At 43.4% G+C, this 9782-nt stretch overlaps 1 pseudogene; it reads right to left on the bottom strand.

The window, feature by feature from the left end:
- Positions 1 to 4694: 4694 nt before the first annotated feature.
- Positions 4695 to 6877, bottom strand: LOC101567729 (annotated as a pseudogene).
- Positions 6878 to 9782: the final 2905 nt, after the last annotated feature.

Raw genomic sequence — 9782 nt, 5'->3', positions numbered from 1 at the left:
TTTTTTTTTTTTTTTTTTTTTTTTTTTTTGCGGAACCAGGGACTAAACTCAGGTCCTGTTGCTTGCCAGGCAAGTGCTTATTCCACTGAGCTATCTCCCTGGCCCCAATGAGACAGTTTCAAACCAAATTGGTAGGACAGTTTCAATAATTAACACATTGCATACATTCTTCCTATTGACTAGATTTTTAATACATTTTAAAAAAGAATTATACACATATACAAACTAAAATGTTTATAAATGAAATATGAAATATTGGACTGGCTTTAAAATACTGGGAACAGGATCAGTGGGTGAGCTGGCCATAAAACAGTGAATGTCAAGCTGGCTGATGACTTCATGAAAGTTCATTACAGTTACTGTTTTAGAGCTACTTCACACAATCAATAGCAAATATAAGCCTATGTCCTTTGGACATAGGCTTTGGATGCTTGTATTCCAGGGTACCTCCATTCTGACCATCACCCCGGCTAAGCTTCCCCAGTGGTCACAGTTTCAGTTCTGATAGTTAATACTGATGAGGAAACAACTTACTGCACTAGGAAGATTCAAAATCCCCAGCAGGAAGGCTAAGTTTTCAAAGGATGGCTGGTGTCTTGGTCCTATGAAAGGCAAGGGTGGCATATAGATGGTTCTCTATTTGAAGAGCTGTTAATGATTATTTAAGTGGGCTTTTGCTCAAGAGGCAGTAGAGAACAAAATAGGGAAAGGAAAACTGAGTCTTAGAGAGTAAGACAAGGGCGGAGTGAGGGGAGAAAGGGAAGCCCCAGCACTGTGACAGGAGCTGCAACCCTGCAGAAAGGAGGCCTGTGGGAAGGCTCCAGGGTACAGCCCAAGGACCCAAGCTGTCTGTTGTGTTACATTCAGTGAAGCTGTGTATGTTTTGTGAGCTTCCTTTCCCATGCCCTCAAAACACCTTTAACAAACCATACCACCTGCTCCCACACCACAATATCAGACTGATTAAGAGGACTCAAAACAATAAAAAGTTTAAGATTCTTTAAAAATTAAAAAAAAATGACTCTCCTTCCTAGAGGAACAAAAATAAATAAATAAAACCTTGAAGGATTAAAATAATGCCAGGATCAAATTATTCTAAACTGGACAACATTTCAATGAAGAACTATTATTATTGTATTTGTTTGCATTTCAAATCTAGGATTTAAATGTAAGCCTTAAAAGTACCAAATGAAAGTGTCAACGTTTCTTTCATCTGAATAAATTGTAACAAATGTAAATGTGTTTACATTATCTGACCTTTTCCATAGACACTGCGTCTACTTGGGGGGCTTGCTAACTAGTGTTTAGCTGAAAATATAAGGCTTGCTCATCTTCATTCTCTCTGAGGAAGTTTAATCCTTCCAAGAGTTAGAAATGAAACTATTCATGTTTGAATGACTAAAAAATAATACCCTGTTGTGATACATATGCTAATAATGAGTGTTTACTCATTAAAGAAAAATTATTTCCATCATATAATGCTAGCCACACAGGTGGCAATACCTCTAACAAAATAAGCCCCTCTGAAACTTCCAACCCTCTGATAGCATTCACACAGGAGTTTCTGGGAGTGGTTTAAAAACAAAACCAAAAAAACCTTGATCCTCTGGCGGTGATTGCTCTGGCTTCTCAGGTGCAGCTGAATTTGAATAAACAGCACCAGGTACTGGTCCTGAAGGAGGCGCGTGATCAGCGTCACTTAATGACAGCATAGTACTCCAGCCAGCCGGGCATCTGTGACTCCAGCCGGGCATCCGTGTCTCCAGCCGAGACTCCCTTGGAGTGGCCAGGCTGATTCAGACAGGCTGATGGGTCTGAAAATTCAACTTAGTTAGCTATAGTCATTGTTCAACTCTGCAAAAGTCAAAAAGCACACATTTGTTTCAAGAAGTGAGAAAAATAATCTACTCATCCTGCCATTAGAAGATTTGGGAATGTTTTCTAGCTACTGTAAATTGTTTTTGAACAAACCATCCAAATATAAAAACAACAGTACTTTCTGGGGTTTTTTTTTTGGTTGTTTTTTTTCTTTTTCTTATTTTTGACAGTACTGGGGATTAAACCTAGAGACTTACTCACACCAGCCAAGCACTTGACCCCTGAACTACATCCTCAACCTTCTACCACTTTTCTTACCCACCAACATGCCACTGTCATACCAAGCTACTTCTGCCTGAAAGGAGACAAAGTTATTTTTCTTTGCATGTTATTCATCTATTTTTGGAAAAATGAACATGAGCACTTTACACGTAGTTGGCTTATCCGTGGAACCAGATTTTAAATCTTATTTATTGTAGGAAAATCACTTAAACATTGCAAACTCAGTTTAATATAAATATACTTAATGCTACTGAAGTGTACATTTAAAAATGTTTATGATGTCAGATCCTGTATGTATTACCACAATAAAAATCCAGGGAGGTCCAGGCATTAGGATCAAAACCTTGAACCCACCCTGGACAAGCTAGTAATTTAGCAAGATGCTGCCTCAAAAAAAGACATCAAAAAGGTAGATAAATAGATTGATATCTCAGTGCATAGGCACTGGGTTCCCCAGTACTGAAAATAAGTAAATATCCACATACTATCAGTATCTGATAATAAAAAGCAATGAAAACAAATGTAGGTGCAGAGAGGGGAGGCAAAAACAGTGCGAGCGGGGGAGAATGTCGTGGGCTGAACTGTGTAACAGGAGGGAGAGCTGCGTCCCAGCACTCAGGATCGCAGCCCCTGGACACTGGGTCCAGAGAACTGAGTTAAAGTCTTTCACTTGGGTTCTAATCCAGTGATGGTGGCTCCCAGAGAAAGAGAATTTGGACACCTGACCACAGGGATGAGTCCACCCAAAAGTCAAGGAAAAAATCATGGTGAGTCATCTACAGGCCTGGATGTGTCAATGGTGTTTTTAATGTCTTTTTTCTTGTATTTTAGGGAGAGGTCTATAGGGTGTTCAGGGTCTCACTACTAGGTCAGACTCATAGTGATCCACCTGTTTACAGCCTCCCAAGAGCTGGGATTACAGGCACGCACCACCACAACAGATCAGGGCCCAGCACAGTAGGCCTGGGGATTGAACCCCTGGCCCCTGCGCCTGCTTGCAGGTGCTTTAATCTGCTGAGCTATTTGGCTAGCCCTGTTCTATTATGGAGTTTTTCATTTCTGTATTTTACATTGTTTAGACCACTTAGGCAGCATGGTGGTCTGGGAGAAATTCCCTCCCTTATGTATAGCTGATTTTTCTGGATAGCAAAAGGCCATGCCAACCTCATGATTTTCTTTTTTTTTTTTTCTTTTTATTTTAATTAATTTTATTGAGAAACAAATAGCAATGAGACAGATGCAAAACAGATTATGTAGGACAGTTACAATAGTTAATACATGACTTATGTCTTAGCTTTTACAGTTTTGCAGGACAGTTCCTCACAGATAAGTCATAGAGAGGAAATAACATGCTTGGGATCATAAAGGTACAAAACCACAGAGGAGGCATTCGGCCCAAGCTGCCTCACTCTATATCTGCTGTGCCAAGGACCTCCTGCTCTCCTGTACCGAGTTTCTCTTTATAATTTTATGAACAAGTCAATACTTCCCAGTTGTCTGCATTCCTCCCTATCCTAACAGGTCATATATATAACAGGGTCACTTCAGATCCAATTTTATGTGGCTAAGGAAACAACTCAAAAAAGTAAAAAAACCTTTAAATGATTATTTAACTACAATGATTCCTGAAACTTTCCAGTGAGTTGAGGCCCTAAGGGGAAAATGAAAACAAAAAAAGTATGTGTCCTGGCTCTGCTAGATAGAAGCCCTGTGATCTTTAGCAAGTTATTGGGTCTCTGTGATTCTCAGTCTCATTTATAATGCTGAACGTATAAGGTGAATAAGGAACCTATAAGTGAATGACATCTTCTGCCTCCCAGGACTAGTGTGAAAATCACAGAAAGTAATGCATGTGAAAGTGCCCAAGATAAGTATAGGTGATACCATACTATTCAAACAATGTTCATTTTAGTTTTTTGGAAAATTCACAGGTTTAAAAGTGAAAGACCAAAAATAAAATCCAGAGAGAAAAAAAAAAGCAGAGAATCTCAATTAAAGGCTTGTTTCCATACATTAAGTCAAAGTCACAAAATGGACCTCCAAGGCCTCCTCTCAGAGAAAACTAACATCACCCTGGTGTCCTGGGGTCTTTCCCATTTGTTTTGCTGAGCCCTGATGGTGGTCCTACTGGACTGAGACCAGCAAGGCTGAGGGAGAGGAGGCTGAGAGGAAAGAGCTCACCCATCACTAGTACCAAGGAGCTCGGGGAAATCTTTTAAGTTTCTCAGTCACTGCTTCTCAGTGAGGTTCCTGAGCCAGGCACTGGATCCAAGATGGTTCAGGCTGTTTCCTGATGCCATCTTCTGCGGACTGGTTGCACACACAAAACCAGCTAGCAAGAAAAAAGTCTACCAACATCCATGCCTTGTTCAGACCAAAGAAAGTGCCTTGTGCTTTCTTTCACATGGAGATTAAAGTGAAAACATACAACTATACTATGTCATTTCTTTCTGTAACATCAAATTCACATCACAGATGAAACACCTCAACTTTGAAAGTATGATATAAATATATCTTTATAATTCTGTAACAAATAAGCTATATGTATTTTGCTCTGACATAACTATTTCCTGCTTAGATATAATAAAAAGTAATTAAAACACCTGCCACATTTCTACTTTCTTTTTCACTTCCTCCTTTTCTACAAACTCATTTAAGTTTGCCAGGGCTTTGGCTGCCAGTATTTGCCTTGCTTCTGTACTTACTTCAGACTGCAAATTGGTCTGTGGCACTGCTTCAGACAGATCTTTGCTGTCCTGGATATCAGGTCCAACCAGCACCTGTGCCTTTGACTGGAGTCACCGTCCAGAGGTGTGCAGTGAGTCCGGCCACCTTCCTTGCCAGAGTCTGGGATCCAGCCACCATGAGGCTCACACTGACAGTGGGCCTCTTGCTGGTGCGAGGGATCTGGGTTCTCGGAGACTGTCTTAGTTACTTTTTCCTAGTTGCTGGGACAAATACCTGACAGTCAAAATGAAGGAAGGAAAGGTTTATTTAGCTCACAGTTACTCCAGGGTTCTTTCCATATGCTGCTGGCTCCATAGCAAATAATAGCAGTTCATGTGGCAGAAAACAATGAAGAGAAGAGGAGGAGCAGCAGCTGCAGCATCCATCAAACCTCTCTCTTCCTTCTGTGCTGACTTCAAAGACCTGCACTCCACAGTGAAGATCAGAGCTCCTGCACACTGGCGCGGAAGGCAAAATCAAGCTCCTCCAAAGACTGAGACTTCTCCATGGCGCTGGGCAGCAGGAAACCAGGCAGGAGGCTTCCTGCCTTTGTCAATTCCAGGGCCCTGTCCACCTGCAGGGCTAGGCCCCCATGCTGAGATCTAGAGCTGATTCAGCCCAGGTGACACAATGTATCAACTAACACTGAGACATTTGTAAAGGTGGGTGTAATGGCTTCCCTGGGGTTGTGTGAACATAACACACCCACAGAGAAGGTTTGACTCCATTGTATTTCCTTTGCAGTGTCCCTCCTTAGGCAAAAGGGTAATGCATCTTTGTGTACTACTAAGTCACCACACTTAAGCTGATTCCAGAAAGAAAATGTACTGCAAATGAACACTTTCTCACTGAGATCCAGAGCTGGAGACAGTGGGATATAACAGTGGCTGCTGGGCTTCTGCTGCTGCACCTTGTGGCCCAGTAAATTCTGGGCAGCCACTGTCCATGAAACTCCCCTTGCTCAAGGAGTCTCTGCTCTCCTCAAGTCCATGTCACTGTAGCTGAAGGCATTCAACATTCTGCCTCTTCCAAAGAGGGTCAAACTCTTGATCATTGGAAAGAATCACATTTCAATTCTAAAACTCTATTGGCACTGCAGTAGAATTAAATGGGTCAGCTGTGTCACTGTGGTGTTGCAGTAACTCTTTATCCAGGCCCATTGTGACCATCTCAGAGACAGTCTTTTCGATTTTATCAGAGTGTCCAGACCCATCCTTTACTACTACTGGACTATTCTCAGCCAAGTGCAGTAGCAATTTGCAAAATAGGAGAGTGATTTTTGGCACATATTGTAGAACTCATGCCTCATAATCATGAAGTAGATGATGCTGGTAAATTAGGTACTGGGCAAGGGGGCCACTTGTGCTTTTAGGTCCCAGCAAGAGAAGATATTGCGGAGAGGAGTCAGAAACCGAGTAAATTCCCATACACAGAGCAGATGCCTTCTGGTTTTTATGGAATTGGGGTGCTTTGACAGCATAAATATAATTGCTTGATCAGCAGTTTTTCTTCTTGCAAATGCTAAATAACATGCTATTAGAATACTGCGAGCCTCCATGAATGCTTCATGAAGGTACATGAAGCCACTTTCTTGTTCCAGACAGTTTTAACAGCTAGCATGTTTGCCAGGTCGCTGCAGGTTGACCATTGTTTTTATGCTATGCCTGAAGAACTGGTTGATGATGTGGTACTTCTGGAGGAGATTGGAGGATGGGCGAGCCATTGCCAGGATAGTGTCAGTGATCCAATGGGGAATATGGTTGTTCATTGAGAGGCACAGCTCCTGCAGCCTTCATAATCTGGGCTGAAGAGAATTCAATCTGGAGGGCCCTGTGGACTGTGCAGCCACAGGAGGAAAATTCCCAGCCTTTCTCCGCGCCAAGGCCTTGGGCTCCCAGGACCCCATGCTGGAGGGTCCGGTCTGTCTTGCTCCTGGCCCGGCCTGGGGCCAGGGACACAGCGCAGGGCGGCCCCAGCTGCGCACCTCCAAGGTCTGTGGTAAAGGGCCAAACGGGGTCCCGCTCGCCCTCTCCCTCGCGCTCTGCCCCATTGTGGCGGTCCTGCCCGCGCTCCCAGGCAGTAAAGGCCCCGCTCTGAGGGCCCCCAACAACCTCCAGCGCTCAGAAGCCGCACACACTGCTGGCTGCCCAGGCTTGGAGACCATGATTTTCTTTTAAAAACCAACCAACCCAGGGTCTGATCTCAACCATGTATATATCTAGATATTTCCCTAATATTTTCCCTGTTCTAAACCCTCCATGTCCAAGTGCAAACATCTAGAGCCTTCCCAACACCCAAAGCCCAATAAAATTATTGCAACTTAGCTGCCTATTCTGATCAGGCTTGCTTGGCCTTCAAAAGCCTATAAAGGCTGATTCAGGTTCCCCCACATTCTTATCTGCCATGTGACCTACACCAGATGCTTCTCCTTGGTTCTACCAGGCACAGGCAACCTCCTGTGTGAGACCTGGATTACATAAGATGTCTTCCTCCCAACTCTCTTTCCTGTCCCATCTTTGAAATATGAACTCCTTATCATTCTAGCTCCATGATTACACTTAGAACACTGCAAATTTCCTGGATCTAGGTTGTGAGAAAACAGGGCAAAAGCAAAGTTGCTCACTCAACCGAAGGAGTTGGTGAAAAGAATTTACACTCAAAAGAATTCCAAAGGTGAAGGGCACTAAGGGGCCCTGCACTGCAGGGTGAGAGGACTTCTGATCCCAAAATGTGGATATTGATCAGTGGGGTGCCTATAGAAATTCTTAGTAGCAAAGATGAGGGATTGTGATTAGGAAGGGATATTGATGCTGTTTAATATTAAAGAGATGACTGTGGCCCAGGCATCACTCCTCAGTGTTTAGACCTGCTGCTTACTATTGTCCACAGGACTATGGAGTTGATGCCATTCTTGCTTCCATTCTACTGACTAGAAATGAAGTACGTTGCTTAGGATCACAATATTGTGGATGAATGGAAGGATTTTCTAGGCAAATAGGCTTGGCCCTGACTACTGGTAAAAGGACAGCATACTTGCAGCTCTGTGTGGCAGGGACCCCAGGGGCTGTGAGGAGGACTAGAAACACATGGATTCCACTCACCTCAGTAGGTGAGACATGGAAAGTTGTCAACCTGAGACAGTTGTGCCTATTGCTTCAGGTGAAAATTATGATTAGGCTAGTGGAGGATACTCTGATCTGTAAAGAGGACCAAATCCAACTATAAGTGATCTATTGATTCTTTCTTTTGAAAACCATTCAATTCTATTCACCCAACTTATTCCCCATTTGCTTATACTTTCCCCCTTGATCCTCCTTGGCCTGGGTGATGTGCTGAGACTGGGAAGTATATATATGTCTTCCTTCCCAGCCTCATTCTTGTCCCCTCCTAGGCCTGAAAACTCTTTCTCATCCTATCTCCAACACCTACACTGGCAGAGCACTGCAGGTTCCATGGACTGGGGTGGCAAGAAAGCAGGAGAATGGAATGCCAGGTGTTTCACTCACCCTATAGAGTTCATGACAAAAACTGTGCCTTCAAGAGGACTCCACAAACAGGGAAATTGAAGGGGTGAAGGGCCTGAGGGTCCCTGCCCAGCAGGATCAGAGACCTCTGACCTAAGGATGGATGTTGGTCAGTAGTACTGTCAAGATCAGGCTCCTAGGACAAAAATGAAGCATGATCATTAAGAAAGGCTTGGGGGCCGGAGAGATGGCTCAGTAGAATAAGCACTTCCCTGGCAAGCGCAAGGACCTGAGTTCAATCCCTGGTTCCACCAAAAAAAAAAAAAAAAAGAAAGGCTCATTATGACAGCTAACCCTGGAGATATGACGATTTCTCAGGCATCATTCAATCTTTAGTCATGCCACTTACTATTCTCCACTGGACTGTGGAGTGGTTGTCATTATTCCTTCTGTTCTACAGGCTAGAGGTAAAGTACATTGTTGATGGTCAAAACATTGTGGATAATGGAAGGATTTTCTAGTCAAATGGGTGTGGCCCTCACTGATGGTAACAGGGTGGGCCGCAAGTAGCAGCTTTTGGAGGGAGTGGGAGGACATGGGTCCAGCTCACCTCAGTAGCTGAGAAATGGAAAGTTGTCAAGAGACAGTTGGGTCTACTGCCTTCAGGTGGAAACTATGGTTAGGCTAGTGGAGGATAGTCTGATATGTAAAGACCAAATAGAACACTTAGTGATCTATCATATCTGTCTATTGAAACACTTTCAATTCCTTTTACCTAGGTAACATTTACCTTGGTTCTCTCTGGCACGAGAAACCTCTCTGAGATCTAGAAGTAGATAAATGTCTTCCTTCTAAGCCTCATTCTTTTCCTAGGCCTACAAACTCCTCTTTATACTATCTCTAACATTGACACTGTTAGCACACAGCAGGTTTGATGGACCAGGATGGTGAGAAAATGGGAGAGAAGGAAAGTCAAATGTCTCAGTCACTTTGAGGGGTAGATGACAAAACTTCACCCTAAGAAGGACTCCATAGACTGGGAGGTTAAGGGGTGAAGGGCCTGTGAGTTCCTGCTCAGCAGGGTCAGAAACCCTCTCACCTACGAATGGATGTTGGTCAGTGGCACTGGCAGGAATCAGGCTTCTAGGAGCAAAAACGAAGGATGGTCATTAGGAAAGGCTGGTTAAACCAGCTAACTCTGGTGAAACAACTATTTGCAAGCAGCTCTCCTTGATGTTTCAGACATGCCACTTACAACTATGCACAGAATTTTGGAGATTGCAGAATTACTTGTACTATACAGTGCACATGTAAAAGACATTGCTCACAATCAAACATTTATTATTAAAACACAAGTTCCTCACTATGCTGTGGATGGGAGGATTTCCTTGGGAAATGGGCTCCAACCTAAGTGATGGTGAAGGATCAATGTGTAGTCTGGGACACATGAGCCCCACAGTGTTCTAGGTGTGGGCCCAGCTCACCTCAGTA

This window comes from Octodon degus, unplaced genomic scaffold (genome assembly GCF_000260255.1).
Source record: "Octodon degus isolate 3935 unplaced genomic scaffold, OctDeg1.0 scaffold00031, whole genome shotgun sequence".
NCBI lineage: Eukaryota > Metazoa > Chordata > Mammalia > Rodentia > Octodontidae > Octodon > Octodon degus.
Note: the sequence above shows the minus strand (reverse complement) of the source record. Positions and strands in the feature narration are given on the sequence as shown.